This window comes from Schistocerca americana, chromosome 1 (genome assembly GCF_021461395.2).
Source record: "Schistocerca americana isolate TAMUIC-IGC-003095 chromosome 1, iqSchAmer2.1, whole genome shotgun sequence".
Taxonomy (NCBI): domain Eukaryota; kingdom Metazoa; phylum Arthropoda; class Insecta; order Orthoptera; family Acrididae; genus Schistocerca; species Schistocerca americana.
Genome location: NC_060119.1, coordinates 275,914,423 through 275,931,688, shown reverse-complemented (window position 1 = coordinate 275,931,688; position 17,266 = coordinate 275,914,423).

Sequence of the window (17,266 nt, the reverse complement as noted above, 5' to 3'; positions counted from 1 at the left end):
CAGTGTGGTTGTCGCGGCGAGAAGTGGCAGCGCTGTGTGCTAAATTTCGCTGTAGGCTCCCTTATGAGCTAAATATTTAATCATCTGGTCTTTCTATTCTATTATTCTGTGTATGCACAATAAGTAAAACTTCGTAGTATGTTGTGTTCAAGGGAAAGCAATCATAAGTTGCATTATAGTAATTAGCTTGATCTTTTTACGAATTTAAATTGTTACTATTGTTAAGAAACACAAAACAGGTTTACATATTCATCCATAGGAATCCAAGTGCTTCGCGTTCATTGTATTATAATTTTTTACGTAGTTTTTGTTTTTCTATATTTTTTTACTTTCTAGTTGCTCTGTGCTTTATCAGTCTCTTAGAACTCTTACATCTCTGAAGTCTACAGCAGGGGACGAAAGTGCTTCATATACGGGGTGTCCCAGGTGGGACGATCGTATTTGGGGATATGAGTAGAACAGTCAGTGGGAGCCAAAACGTCTAGTAAATGTGGGTGCTAAAATGCTTTCTTTAATTGATATGGGTCCGCAGCTCGTGGTTTTGCGGTAGCGTTCCTCGCTTCTCGCGCACGGGGTCCCGGGTTCGATTCCCTGCGGGGTCAGGGATTTTTCCTGCCTCATGATGACTGGGTGTTGTTGTCATCTTCATCATTCTTCCCCATTACCGTCGGAGGAAAGCAATGGCAAAACACCTCCACTAGGACTACGCCTAGTACAGCGGTGCGGGTCTCCCGCATCGTCCCCTACGGTCCACGGAGTATGGGACATCATCATCATCATCATAAGTGATATGGGAACATGTTCAAAGGAAGACATGTTTTACTGTCACGAAATTGAGGAACTGTTCGTAGCTTTTTAGAGCCCATGCTCACTAGACTTTTTGCTTCCAGTAATCGTTCCTGACATATCGTTGATTATTTACCATTCCTTCTGAGACATTCTGTATACTACGCAAGCCATAGTACGACGTTGGACGGAGATAGATTTTCCCCCCTTCCTATTCCGTTCACCAAGAAGAAATATGTTGCCTCTCCATGTAAAACCGAGTTTACAGTACTGGTCATTATTCGAGGTATGTTTTAAAGGAAATAATACGTTTGTAAGACCTGTTTTTAAAACTATGGGGTCTCGGAAGTTTGATTTATGACTAACTCACCGCGACACTGACGCTTTAATTTGTTGAGCATCTACATACGAGGGTAATCCCAAAAGTAAGGTCCCCTATTTTTTTATAAGTACATAGACCTGTTTATTTTTACAATGGCTTACATCAGTTTACGGCTTGAACATTTAGCTATTTTTAGACGTAATCGCCATTTCTGTCGATGTGTTTTTGTATACGCTGTGGCAGTTTTGGTATGCCCATGTCATACCAGCTCGCCGCCACGCTGTTCAGAAAGTTATGAACCTCTTCTTTCACCTCATCGTCGGACCTGAATCGCTGGGACCACAATTAACGGAGGAGGATATTAGCGTTTAACGTCCCGTCGACAACGAGGTCATTAGAGACGGAGCGCAAGCTCGGGTGAGGGAAGGATGGGGAAGGAAATCGGCCGTGCCCTTTCAAAGGAACCATCCCGGCATTTGCCTGAAGCGATTTAGGGAAATCACGGAAAACCTAAATCAGGATGGCCGGAGACGGGATTGAACCGTCGTCCTCCCGAATGCGAGTCCAGTGTGCTAACACAATTAACGCTGACAGGTACTGTGAGACTCTGAAGAAACTCAAACGGGCAATTCAGAACCGGAGAAGAGGAATGTTGAACAAGGGAGTACACATTCTCCATGACAACTCTCGCCCACCTTTGCTCTCCTGCAACCATTTCAGTGGAACATAATCACCCACCCACCCTATAGTCCTGACTTGGCGCACAGTGACCATCACCTGTTCCCTAGGTTAAAAGAACATTTGGCCGGAAAGCGATTCAGCTCCGACGACGAGGTGAAACAAGAGGTCCATAACGTTCTGAACAGCATGGCAGTGAGGTGGTATGACATGGGCATACAAAACCTGCCACAGCGTCTACAAAAATGCGTCGACAGAAATAGTGATTAGGACGAAAAATAGCTAAAGGTTCAAGCTGTAAACTGATGTAAACCATTGTAGAAATAAACAGGTCTACGTACTTATAAAAAAATGGGAGACCTTACTTTTGGGATTACCCTCGTACATGAATCAATGACGAAGCACAGTTTCTTTTGCACTCTGCTCCACCTTTTGCAATAATCCACCTCGTCGAACAAACCACACCTACGAACAGTATTCAAGAATTAGTTGAATCAAGATTTTGTAAGCGCAGCTTTCGTGAGTGAAATTTATCGTTAAGTTTCTTTCAATAATATCGCATCTGGCATCTTACTTGCCCATAGGTACAGTTATGTGGCCGTTGCCCCTTCTGTTGCTCCGGACACATCCTACGATTGGCGTCCAGTAATCAATGCAACACATTTTTTTCTGAAAGCAGGTTCGTTTCATCCAGGATTCCAATACACCATACTTTTCCCCGCTCTGTTTAATACGATAGCCTTGCACCACTATACGTGGTCGACATCGGAGCCGCCGCGCTGGATTAGCCGAGCGGTCTGGGGCTCTGCAGTCACGGACTGTGCGGCTGGTCCCGGCGGAGTTTCGAGTCCTCCCTCGGGCATGGGTGTGTATATTTGTCCTTAGGATAATTTAGGTTAAATAGTGTGTAAGCTTAGGGACTGATGACCTTAGCACTTAAGTCCCTTAAGATTTCACACACATTTGAACATTTGACATCGGAGCCAACGTCTTGCTGCGTCAATAAACTCATCAGCGAGTACTGCTTCCTGCGGAGTGCAACCGTCATTAGGCCAAACATACAGTAGCTGGAAGATCCAGGCTGTAGGGTGGACGTGGAAGAACAGTCCGATAATTTTTTTGAGCTGCTCTCAGGTGAGCAGACTTGAGCAAGGCTTGCGTTATGATGGAGAAGCTGTTTCTATTTTTGTGGCTACGAGCAAGGCGAATTCATTTCTTCGATGTCCTGATGGTGGCGTAATACTCTTTAGAGTTGATCCATGAGGGAGGTCATGAAACAGAATAACGCCTTCAGAGTCCCAGAAGACCGCCATGACGACTTTACCGGCTGCGGCTTTGAACTTTTATTCGGAGGAGAGGTGGTGGGTATGACGCCACTCCATGGATGGCCGTTTTGTTTCCGGTTCGAAGTGATGAACTCTTGTTACATCGTCTGTGACGATGTTCGACAAAAACTGGTCGCGGTTAGCCTCGTAATGCGCAAGCAATTCCACACACACTAGCCTTTATTGCTCAAAGGTGTTCTGTCAGGCGCCGAGGAATCCAACGGGCACACGTCTTCGAGTGCCACAACTGGCGGGCGAGTGTGGCAGCACTACCTACAGAGTCGTCCATTTGAGCAACGAGGTGTTCGGTTGTGATCCATCGATCACCTCGAACGAGAGGGTCCGTACGTTCCAACATTGGAGGAGTCCCAGCCGTATGCCGCCGGCCGGCACGCGTGAGATCGGACAGGTTTCCGCGACCGTATTGCGAAGATAACAGACGGCTCGCCCAACAACTCATCGTGCTTTTGTTCACTGCCAGGTCTCGATAGACATTTTACAAGCGCCTAAGAATATCTGCAATGCTTCGTGCTTTAAAGGCACCTCCGTAACATGCGCCATTTTGAAAGCTATATGTAGCACCGCCACTTATCGGAACTTAACAAAACTATAGCGGCTGAAGCGGGAATATTCCAATTGTCCCACAACAAATTCCGCATCTTTTCAACCGAAATGGGTGAGAAGAAATCTGTTGCACTACTTACTGATCGCCTCCCGTACAACCCTGACAGTTGTGATTGATTCCACTTACTGGTTACCAATCGCGCGGTCAGCTGATGTTTGGTACCTTCTTGTCTATTTATGTACATTATATCGCACTATATTTCTTTGTATTGAGGTTCAGCTGACAGTCTTTGAACCAGGTACTGCCCATTTGTACTTCACTAGACATTCAGTAAAGATGTCACCTCTTCTATACACAACTAATGGTCTGAGAACAGCCTCGCTGTTTTTCCGACCTTAACTGTCAAGTCTATATACAGGGTGTTACAAAAAGGTACGGCCAAACTTTCAGGAAACATTCCTCACACACAAAGAAAGAAAATACGTTATGTGGACATGTATCCGGAAACGCTTACTTTCCATGTTAGAGCTCATTTTATTACTTCTCTTCAAATCACATTAATCATGGAATGGAAACACACAGCAACAGAACCTACCAGCGTGACTTCAAACACTTCGTTACAGGAAATGTTCAAAATGTCCTCCGTTAGCGAGGATACATGCATCCACCCTCCGTCGCCTGGAACCCCTGATGCGCTGATGCAGCCCTGGAGAATGGCGTATTGTATCACAGCCGTCCACAATACGAGCACGAAGAGTCTCTACATTTGGTACCGGAGTTACGTAGACAAGAGCTTTCAAATGCCCCCATAAATGAAAGTCAAGAGGGTGGAGGTCAGGAGAGCGTGGAGGCCATGGAATTGGTCCGCCTCTACCAATCCATCGGTCACCGAATCTGTTGTTGAGAAGCATACGAACACTTCGACTGAAATGTGCAGGAGCTCCATCGTGCATGAACCACAGTTGTGTCGTACTTGTAAAGGCACATGTTCTAGCAGCAGAGGTAGAGTATCCCGTATGAAATCATGGCGGTGAATCGAGGAAGTACAGTACATACTGACGAAACTAAAATGAGCTCTAACATGGAAATTAAGCGTTTCCGGACACTTGTCCACATAACATCTTTACTTTATTTGTGTGTGAGGAATGTTTCCTGAAAGTTTGACCGTACCTTTTTGTAACACCCTGTATATAATTCTGTTTCGTGGAGGGCTGTCATGATCACAAGTTTTCTGACTGGTTGTCTACATAGGTATTGGACGAATAGATTATCATGATTACGTACATTAAACTGCAGCTAACGCAGCATATACACGTGGCACCACCCTCCAATACTATACTTCGATATCGATACTAAGGAAATAACAAAGCGTCCCAAATTGTAACAGCATTTACATTTACTTATATGAGTTGCTAAATAGGTAGACTAAGTTAATTAGATAATATTGTTAGGCAGATTTCTTTGTGAGAATGATCAAAGAAATACGGGAGCAGCAGATTTCACAGGATACTTTCGGAAGCGCCCCTCACACGGGAAGTTTATACTGCTGTAACGAACATAAAATACACAGAGTGCAGACTGCCGTGGGCTTTGACGCTCGCACATGGACAGTGCCACGATCATTTGTTCTCAACGGGCTGCAGTAATTCCGATAATTTTTGATTGGCTCCAATGGCAGCAATTCAGGAAGCCGTCAGAAGGGAACTATTACAGTACTGCTGCCGTTTATCGCTCTTCCGGCCTGCAGCGGTGCGCAGTTAACGGCGAATTTACTGCTCCCTACCCCAGGTGCGGGGACATGGACGAAGCAGTAACCTGCACGCTTCACGTGATCCTGTATTTTCGCTACCGTGTCTTCAGTCCTAACAGTGAGAACCTTCTCGTAGTCTAATTATCTTTTCTGTCATCAGCGTTCACTTAACCTCAAATGACGTAATCAGTGTAATAGTTGTACCAGCTCCCTCTCCGAACACCCGTTCAGGTATTGGCCTTTTTCTGTTTGCGACATGGAAAAAACGCCAGAAAACCTGGTTTTTCGATCATATACTGACTCTCTCTCTCTCTCTCTCTCTCTCTCTCTCTCTCTCTCTCTCTCTCTGTGTGTGTGTGTGTGTGTGTGTGTGTGTGTGTGTGTGTGTGTGTGTGCGCGCGCGCCTGATATCCAGTTTACTATATCATTTTCCAGAAAAAAAAAACACTGTAGAGACATCAGAATGTTGACTTCACACAGTTTTGTGTTACTCTTTTTTCGAGCCAGAGTAATTGCAAATAACAGGGCACTAACTTTTGAAGTGCGAGGCCCGACTCGACAGCCATGCACAACACGGCTGAGCTTCGCTTGCCGCTCCGTAACGAACGCTCCGGCCAGTATGCGATGAACGATCGACATCGAAGCGCTGGCTCCCCGGTCCTTTGCTCGTCCGCTCCGCAGACCGTTTGGCCTTTGCAACGTAATTAACGGCCTCGGTAGCTATGGCATGTCTCTGTGACTACCGTTATAGTTTTAACCATATAGCTGACGCGTATGAGCCTCGTGATCGACGAAATCATCACGTTATTCCAGCTTTCCGCGGAATTCTGTTTCGTGGAGGGCTGTCATGATCACAAGTTTTCTGACTGGTTGTCTCCATTGGTATTGGACGAATAGATAATCATGATTACGTACATTAAACTGCAGCTAACGCAGTGCATACACGTGGCACCAACCTCCAATACCATACTTCGTTATCGATACTACGGAAATAAAAATGCTCAGAATCTCACGAAATCAAGTGCCTTCCTACACTGACGGACGGAAAGCAGAGGACGATATCACTTAAGTTTTGTCATTTTCGTGGGTATCCTTATGCAAATATTGTTCTTTTATATTTCACTGTCTCTTCTCTACGTCAATGTATATTTTCGGTTTAATGTAAATGTCGTGTGACTAGGGCCTTCTGTCGGGTTGACAGTTCACTGGGTGCAAGGCTTCCGATTTGACGCCACTTCGGTGACTTGAGTGTCTATGGGAATGAAATGACGATGATTAGGACAAAAATTGTGAGCCATATGTTTGTGACTACTACAGCGACATCTATCACAAAGCGAAAAAGGTGGTCCAACTAAAACATTCATATTTCTTTACGTACTACACGAATATGTAATGAAAAATGGGGGTTCCTATTTAAAAAAACGCAGTTGATATCCGTTTGACCTATGGCAGCGCCATCTAGCAGGCCGACCGTAGCGCCATCTGGTTCCCCTTTCAAGCGAGACGGGTTTCATTCTTTGTAGTTTTTTCGTTTGACGCTTATTTCGTGTGATATTTGACCCGGTCACTATCAGTGGACCACGCTGTATAACGGCACGTCATGAAAGAAGAGGAGAAAATGTTTCGGTTGGGTCGTTCCGTGGATACTGTTGTTGATCGACTCATAATGAACGTAGCATATGAAATTTCCAGTACTGAAATGTTTTCCTCGATTCCGGATATGGAAGGAGCTCGGAGATAACCAAACGAATAACTGTATGTAGTACCTTCAGTGGCTTCAATATTTAACTATTTGGTGAAATCCGTTCTATATGCTCTTAATCCACACGTAGCCCTGTGTTTAAATTAGGTATTTTTATCACCCTTGTTTTCAATTACGGTATCGTGTTAGCCAAGAAACGTGCGGCATTGCTGGAGTTTCGCTGAATTCTGCAAAAAATTAAATGTCGTTATTATTTCTCTGCTCCTCTCTTTTTACGTCGTAACTGCTAATGCTCACATCACTGCAGCTTAGTTGGACCACCTGGCTAGCATGTGCTTTCGAAGTGCGCCGGCAAAGCTGTTCCGCTCAGTGAAGTGCATGTAGCGCACAGCCTGAAATGAAATGTATTCCTAGTATCTTATTTGACTGCATTAGAGCTAACTTGGCTTCGGATCCAGGTAAAACGAAATCCAGTGAGATTCCAGCAAGCGCGGAAGAGAACATGGTGTAATGTTTACATCAAGTTTATTCTTATGAAGAAAACATTATAGTCATCGGATGAGACTTATTCTAAATTTAAGATTTCCGATAAATGGGTAAAGAGAATATTTACGGTCGTTGGCCACAGGTTCCTTGACTTTACTTCTTTAGGTGTATGCCTATGCAGATGGTTGAAAGATTTTTGTCTGGAGTGCATTCTGTTGGCTGTTATCCCTGTAACCAATAAACATTGGTTGCCTGTTAGGTGTAATGATATATTCGAATCTCTTAAACATTGTGCTTTCGTTCTGAGAGACTTTGTCTGTGTCCAGTATATAGCTACAAGAGTGCGTGTTAGCAGAAAATCAAACTGTTGTACTACGATAAAATTTGTGGGGATTGAAAATATATTTTTTGTATGCGTTTTTTAACACGACAGTCTTTCAGTAAGAAAGAAATATTTGTCCCTCTCAGTTTCGTGTTAAACTTTTTCACGGTCAGCCCAGAATTTCAGATCTAGATTAATAAAGATAGAAATAGTTGAGATTGTGGTTTTTAATGCTTCTAGTGTTCAGCATAATCAGCTCTCATATGAGCTCAACGCACCCAAGGTTCGTACGCTACTGTGAAACTGTCAGAAAGACTTTTCTTTCGTATGTTATTCAACTCGGGTGTCGCATTGGCTTCAGTGTGTATTACGTCGTCTAAGCGTTGACTCTTCTAGTGAATTTCTGCAAGATTCGAGTTTGATAACACCAAGTTTCGTCATCTGTAATTATTTTTTACAGAGCAAGAATTGTCCGCGTTTTGCATTTCAATTAAATCGCGGAATACGTTTTTGTTCGGAAGTCAAGGTGTATGAGACAGATTTTGCACTCACTTTTCTCTTCTTGAAACCCTTCTGGGGAATGAGTTAATCAGCTGGCTGCTCCATTGTTATTTGTGCAACAACAATGACGACTGAAAACTACTGAACCCTGCTTGCTCACAACTGACTGGTTGATGCATATCTTCATAACTGGCGGAGTGGCTTAGGAGCCGTGACCATTTCGTTATAATAAACACACACACACACACGCATCTGGATCACGACTTTTTATTTACCGACAGCCGATTGCAATCTTCGCAGCCGATCGTCTTCAGGTCTAGTTTGGAGCAAAAAGGCAATAACAATAATGATTTTGCAGAAGTTTGATATTTTGAACACTTGTCTCATGGATAGTAAAAATCAGAGCAAACTACTATCAACTACGCATACCTGGCTCCGCTAAGGGCAGTTTGTCAGTGTTACGTGACATAAAAATGACAATTAAGGATTTGGTGGAGAGAAAAAGGTTTCGTATAGTCACGTGATATGTGCGTAAACCGTAGATGAATACATTAAAACAGTATAACATTATTTTTCTGTCTATAATTAAGTAGAAATTTAGACGTAAAGTACAGCTTAACATTATACATTTCAGTATGAATGTTGGTATAAACATACTGACGGCAACTGCGCATGCTATATTTTCGTCCTCGATTACAAATTTTAGAAAACAGTTCATAATTGCAGAACACATCTGAGACTTCATTTAAATGAGAAAGAATATAAATACACTGAGGACCCATACTGTAAGGAGAAAAGGGGGGAGGCGGAAGAAAAGGAGTCTAGTTGCGAAATAACAGTAACGGCAATTATGTTGCAAGTATCAGCGTGTATGATGCGTTACACAGTAAGGGGAAAACCAAGTCTTCAAAACACACTGAGTATCGTACGTGTACGATGCACAGCGCCGTGTCAGTGCTTTTGTAACATTTGCTTTTTATTCGTTATTGTGTAACACATCATTCGTGCTGAAATATACTACATTAACGTGTTTCTTAAGTCTACATTTTTATTATTTTTTAATTTAATTGTATATGGAAAAATAGTTACACTTTTTTAATGTACTCACGACTTAATCATATTTCACGTGACTATTCGAAACATTCTTTCCCCATCACATCCTTGGTTTCATGTTAGTTTCGCACAACGTTGACAAACTGCACTTTGCGGCGCCATGTACATGTGAAATATTTTGTTGTTATTACTACTACTATGTTCGTAATTTCACGCTTCGGTAAAATCATTATCGTTACTGTCTTTTTCTTCCAACCTAGCCCTGAAGATAATCTTCATCGCAGATGCAGCCGGTTGTCTGTAAATAAAACGTCGTGATCCAGTTGCGTTTGTTTATTTGTTACACTACTGGCCATTAAAATTACTATACCAAGAACAAATGCAGATTTTAAACGGGTATTCATTGAACAAATATATTATACTAGAACTGACATGTGACTACATTTTCACACAATTTGGGTGTATAGATATCGAGAAATCAGTACCCAGAACAACCACCTCTGGCCGTAATAACGGCCTTGATACGCCTGGGCATTGAGTCAAACAAAGTTTGGATGGCGTGTACAGGTACAGCTGCCCATGCAGCTACAACACGACACCACAGTTCATCAAGAGTAGTGACTGGCGTATTGTGACGAGCCAGTTGCTCGGCCACCATTAACCAGACGTTTTCAATTGGTCAGAGATCTGGAGAATGTGCTGGCCAGGGCAGCAGTCGAACATTTTCTGTATCCAGAAAGGTCCGTAAAGGACCTGCAACATGCGGTCGTGCATTATCCTGCTGAAATGTAGGGTTTCGCAGGAATCGAATGGAGGGTAGAGCCACGGATCGTAACACATCTGAAATGTAACGTGGACTGTTCAAAGTGCGGTCAGTGCGAACAAGAGGTGACGAAGACGTGTAACAAATGGCACCCCACACAATCACGCAGGGTGATACGCCAGTATGACGATGACGAGTACACGCTTCCAGTGTGCGTCCACCGCGGTGTCGCCAAACACGGATGCGAGCAAGATGATGCTGTAAACAGAACGTGGATTCATCCGAAAAAATGACTTTTTGCCATTCGTGCACCTAGGATCGTCGTTCAGCACACCATCGCAGGCGCTCCTGTATGTGATGCAGCGTCAAGGGTAACCGCAGCCATGGTCTCCGAACTGACAGTCCATGCTGCTGCAAACGTCGTCGAACTGTTCGTGCAGATAGTTGTCTTGCAAACGTCCCCATATGTTGACTCAGGGATCGAGACGTGGCTGCACGATCCGTTAAAGCCATGCGGATAAGATGCCTTTCATCTCGACTGCTAGTGATACGAGGCCGTTGGGATCCAGCAAGGCGTTCCGTATTACCTTCCTACCACCGATTCCATATTCTGCTAACAGTCATTGGATCTCGACCGACACGAGCAGCAATGTGGCGATACGATAAACTGCAATCGCGATAGGCTACAATCCGACCTATATCAAAGTCGGAAACGTGATGTTACGCATTTCACCTCCTTACACGAGGCATCACAACAACGTTTCACCAGGTAACGCCGGTCAACTGCTGTTTGTGTATGAGAAATCAGTAGGAAGCTTTCGTCATGGCAGCACGTTGTAGGTGTCGCCACCGGCGCCAACCTTTTGTGAATGCTCTGAAAAGCTAATCATTTACATATCACAATATCTTGTTCCTGTCGGTTAAATTTCGCGTCTGTAGCACGTCATCTTCGTGGTGTAGCAATTTTAATGGCCAGTAGTGTATATGAATAGTTCAAATGGCTCTGAGCACCATGCGACTTAACTTCTGAGGTCATCAGTCGCCTAGAACTTAGAACTAATTAAACCTAACTAACCTAAGGACATCATACACATCCATGCCCGAGGCAGGATGTATATGAATGCATGTTTGTTGTTTACAATTGTTAGTTAAGCTACCGCCGTAGCTACTGCTCTGAAATTGCTTCTGACCCCGGAGTAAAATCAATCTCAAAACATTTTGTATGGATAGTGTATGTGGCCACACTCCAATTGAAGCATTTTGCAAATCTCTTCTTTGGACGAATTCCTAGTGATCTCGATCTGAGACGAGAGGTTAGTAGCACGTGCTGGCATGCGAGAACCGTCTGCTGTGATAGCATACTGGGTAAGGTGACGACGCGGTGTAGCAGAGAGGTATTGGAGGTGTTACCAGCGGTGCTCCTTCACCTTGAATTAAGTCGCGACCGCGGCCGCAGCCCATTACCATGTAATGCGGGCCGACAGGGGGCAGGGCGGTCGTGCGGGCACGCTGCCAGCAGAGGCTAAGCGCGGCACAGCCGCTTGTTGGGGCTGGTGGCCCGGGAGCTAAAAGGCAATGCTGCCATGAGTCTCAAGATTGGTTTGAATACCGTAGAGTGCTTCACTAGCCGTGGTTATGTTGAAAGCCGCATGTTCTTGTTTCCCTTCTACTTTCGAATTGTCTTACTCACACAGTTACAGGGCGACATATGGTTTTACGTGGACTCCTAACCACAGTGTAACGCTGCATTTTCACTTCAACTAACACTGCCAGAGATGAAAAAAGCGATATCTCATAACATAAAATTTCTAGGACTGACTGGGAATCGAGGCCGAGGCGTTCGGATCCATAGTCTGACACTTCACCCCTGAGCTACCGACTCTCACCTACCACATCTTTTACCAAAAAAAAAAAATTGTTGTTGTTGTTGTTCATTTGTGATAGGCTTTAGTAAAGCAAACAGGTGCAAAGAACAAAAATCATTATCGAACAAATGTTCCCGCTGTGGAATAGAACACCGCGAAAACAGTAGCGGCATTAAGACAAATTTTTCAGCCTGTAGGTTGGGGAGTTTTTCCCCCTTCGTGTATTAGCATTTGAGATCTAATCAGATTTACAAGAAATCAAAGTTTAAATGTTACCTCTTGTTTTTATTATTACTAATAGCTGACATTGCCCGGGTCCCTATTTATTCCAGTCTTGTATTAGTCCATCTCCTCCTTCACCCCATTGGGTGAATGGTGTCCATATCCTCATGCCCCACTGCCAGTCCATCTCCTCCTTGCCTCTCCTTGTCAACCTGCTCTTCCAACCTTTGTCCACCTGCTCCTTCCCCTTCTGTATCCCCTCCTCTCCCTTCTAATTCCATCACCTACTCCCCCTCTCTCTAACCGTCTCCTCCTCCTCCTCCCCCTCCCCCTCCTCTTCCCCCCCTCTCTCTTCCCATCTCCTCCTTCCCCCTCACTGTTTCACTGTTTCTCCGTCTCCACCTCTCCCCTTCTCTGTCAACGTTATCATGCTCACCCCAATAGGAGGCTGGTGGTTCTTACCACCACAGTATTTGTTACAGATTATAACTGTGCACCAGATGTAGTTGAACTCTTTCCAGGGTTTTACAGTGACATTTATTCCTATGGCTTTAACGGAGTACGTGCGTGTCACATATATTTAACATATTCCACACCTATTTGTACAGATATTTTATCTCTATCTCTACCGAACTTGTTCCTGAAGTTTCGTTTTACGCAGCTCAATTTCATGACGTCATATCCCCTGAATTAAGTGCTGTACGATAACATAGACTCGCTGGTACATTCACTAGAATATTTGGCTACTATCGGTGAAGAGTGTTGCGAATAGAGTAAATAGCAACGAAATAATAAATTTAAAGGTCTTGTGTGATGTGACACTTTTCCACGAAGCTCACTGTTCATGACATCATGTATGCTGAAATATATGCCGTAAAATGATATAATTTTTTGGCACATCCGGTGGTATACGTCAATAATGTTTGCAAAACATGTCGCGAATATAGTTAGTAGTAAAGAAGTAATAAATTAAAACTTGATCCTTCATACGGCAGTTCTGGTGCATGAATAGCGAAAATTTAGTAAGCGATTAACTTTTTTCGTTTCGACATTTTAGGGGGGGTCGTCAGCGAGTAAAAGTTTCGTAAAGGTTTGAAATTATGTGTAAGGTTTGTTGCAAGTCTCTTAAGTACTCCCATTCTAAAATGCTGAGTGAATAAAATATGAGTATTCGCGCGTCGTGGACTTCATTGTTTTTTCACCCCAGCCCCAACCGCTTGAACAGGCAGGTGTTTCTTACCCCACAACGATGATTTCCAGTCAGTAAGTGTTTTGTGTACTAAGTTTTGTTGAAACCGGTCCTACGGTTTAGGAGAAGGCATTTTTGTAGTATGTACTCATTAGTATCCCATTTTTCCCTGCACCAAGCAATCACTGTTTCTTGCTTCAAATTGTATAACTCACTACTCTCTAAGACTGAGGGGAAGGAAGAGTAGAGATTCTATGTTTTGACGTTTTTGGGGTTGCTAGAGATGTACCAAAGGTATTTGTTGCACAACTCGACTAAATGAAGCGATAATTTGATGGGACACGTCTTCCGACGTCAAGAAATCGTCAGTATGGTAATGGAGGGAAGAGTGCAGTTAAAATTGGGAGAGGGAGACCATGCAGAATCAGCTGGATGCAAGTTGCAGTAGTAATGCACAGGTCAAGAGGCTTGCGTAGGGCAGACTAGCGTGGAAAGTCGTCTGACCTCAAAAGTTCAATTACACAAGGATTTAGGAATAGCATAATTTTCTGGTTAACCAAGGTCGTTGGAGTATGCATGCAGGAACCATCATTTGGTTCCAACGGTTGAGCCGTGAGACTTTACATTATAAAGAAAATTTGGCAATCATTACTCGGACAAACACAAGCTTTATTTTCCGTTTACACATACAGCTGTAGTAGGTAACCAGTAGTAAGAATGACTCAGATCTCTCGTGGAACACGCCCCAACGTTGGCAGTTGGTACGAGGCACGAGAGAGAACAGTTGAAGCATGTAGCATATGACTGTGTAGGGGGAAGTGTGGTGGAAGGCACGCACTCCCTACGTTTGATACAAAAGTTGTTGCTGGACCGTATGGAGGAGAGGATGAAGCTGTGACTGAACAGACGCTCCAGAACAAGTGCGACGAACAACTGTCGAGCGATGTTACCGTACCTAAAGTGTTCGGCATCTAGCGGATGAAAAAATTAGCTGTACAGTATAGTAAGCTGTAGGAGTAGATATCGCGCTATAATAAAGCACATTGTGCTCCGCGAAGTCTGTTAGAGGTGGATATACATCGTTTGAGCCATAATCAAAGGTGCTGAAAGGGAATAGAAAAGTGAAGGAAAAAATAAGCTGATGTATTTATCCCACGGCCTTCCGTCATGTGCTTTCGTGGTGCTAAATACAGTAGTCGTACATCGATCTAGTAGATTTGCAGATGTTGTTTCTGATGAGTGAGCGTCTATGGGCCCATCACTTCATTCTCCAATGAAAATTCGTGATTGTGGAGTTCCTCCGGACTTATACCTTACAAGGGTCAAAAATTTAGCTATCAGCTATTAACAACATGTGTACTGTCCTAACACAAAAGAAAATGTGCTGTGTGTTCTCTACATTACCTGAAAAAAAAGGCTAGTGATGAATATTTATTTCTCGTAGCGGACGATTATTTACCTTTCTTAGCGTCTATAAAATGTTTAGTTACCTGCTCAGAAAAAGCTAGGCAGAAAATGTAGACACTGATCTTCTCTGGTTCCAGGACCATCTCTTTAGCTGTGAAGTAATTATTCGGTGATGTTTTGTGAATAAAAGCGCTTTATCATTCTGTTTTAATTATGATCTCAAATGCACGGTATGTCTCCTTGACGAGGCTAGTTCCTTCTGCTCAGAATATCCTCTTGATGGTACGACATGTCGAGTCACTGCTTGATCATTAAAACGCGACAAGCAAATTTGTGATAACTGCAAAGTCATATTTGCAACGCTTTTGTTCTGTAGCCACTGTGGTCTTTTCTAACGCTATGTTTAGACAGCAAGTTTTATTTTTCCAGTAATAAAGTCATTGGCAGTTTTGGGCGTGCCAAATTACGGATAGAGATTTCAACGTAGCTTGTAGGTACGGGTTTGCCGCTGGTTGCACCATAGTGTATTATCAGGTATTTCGTCATTGCTCCTGTAACGAACAAGAAAACTGATACACTACTTCGTTACTGACCAGGTTCACAACGGAAAAAAAATCACAGCACCAAGAACGAAAGTTGGTAGGCGTGTTTCTACTTTTGAAAGATGATGTCTGTCCAACTATTGCGCCAGTTGCTTAGGAGTGGTGCTGTAACGGTCGTGAGTGTTAGTTACCTTTGATTGGGTCTAGTGAGTTCATGTTAGTCAAGAATGTCTTTAAGGCGAGCAAGACGCCATTATCAACACGTCGCCGAGATTGAATGGAGTCTTATAATACGGCTGCAAGTAGTTGGATGTTTCTTCTGCGATATGGCAGAAAAACTTGGCAGGAATGTAGCCACTGTACATGATTGCTGGAAGCATTGGTCACCAGAACGTACGGTCCTAAGAAGGCCAGGCTCCGGATGGCTACATTGCACTACCTAGAGGGAGTGTTCGGTATAAAGGTGTGGTGCATCGTACTGCATCTGAGGCAGCAATTTGAGTAGCAGTTGGTGTCACAGTGACACAACGAACTGTTAAAAATAGGTTGCTTCATGGATAGCTACATGGCGGACGCCCTGTAGCGTGCGTTCCACTGACCGCAAACCACCGCCATTTTGTTTTTTGTTTTTGATCAAACAAGAGCTCATTGAAGGGCAAGGTGGGGATCTGTTGGGTTTTCTGGTTCTATTTCGGAGCCAGTGATGGCCGTGGCGTTGGTTAGGAGGTGGTCAGCTGGGGGCCTGCAACCAACATGTGTGCGTGATAAGACACACTGGACCTACATGTGGAGTTATGGTCTAAGGTGCGATTTCGTACGGCAGCAAAAACACTCTCGCAGTTATCCCATGCATCCTGACTACAAATTTATACGTCAGCCTGGTGATTCGAACTGTTGTGCCCCCATTCGTGAACAGCATTCAAGATGGTGTATTCCAACAGAATAACACTCGCCCATATACCGGTGTTTAAACCAACATGCTCTACAGAGTGTCGACATGTTACCTTGGTCTGCTCGATCATCAGATCTGTCTAGAATCGAACACGTATGGGGCATCATTGGACAACTTCAACCAGCATTAACTGCGTGTGTATTGACGGACCAAGTGAAACGACGTCCGGCACCTGTCCAACACAATGCATCCGCTTGGCATGCTTGCTTTCAACATTCTGACTGTTGCACCGATTATTAATGTATCAGCATGTCACATTTGAAATGGCTTATCTCAAGCTTGCATTAACCTGTGATCTTGTAACGTTAATCACTTAAATATTTTACCTAGGCAAATGCATTCCCAAAATTTCATTACTCTACGTTAGTTATTTTTCGGTGTTGTCATGTTTTCCCACCACTGTATGTTCCGCATAAGGCCAGCCATTATACTGAGAGAATCGTCATGAAATAGGCCTCATTTGAAGAAACGTTCTACACAGGCCAGAATGCACCTGCCCTTAGTCGATCCCGACTAGCAGAACGGATAGAAGTGCTCAGCTAATTGTCCACAATGAACCGATGATCCCTCTCTTCTTTTGATACGACAAGCTGCTGGAACAGGTGGCTGATGTAGTGGTCGGGTTGTTATAGCCTTAGAAAAGTAGCAGGGATATTTTTTTTTTCGTTAACTGCTTACTATTTCTCGGGTAGCTGCTGCCATCATTGATTATTTTTTGTTTGTTTACGGGTTGGTGATAATTCTGCCCTGGTATCTGAGCACAAACCACGAAAACAGGCAGCGTATATTTGATACTATTTTTAAGTTCATACTGTTTACCTGTAGGTGTCCATGTT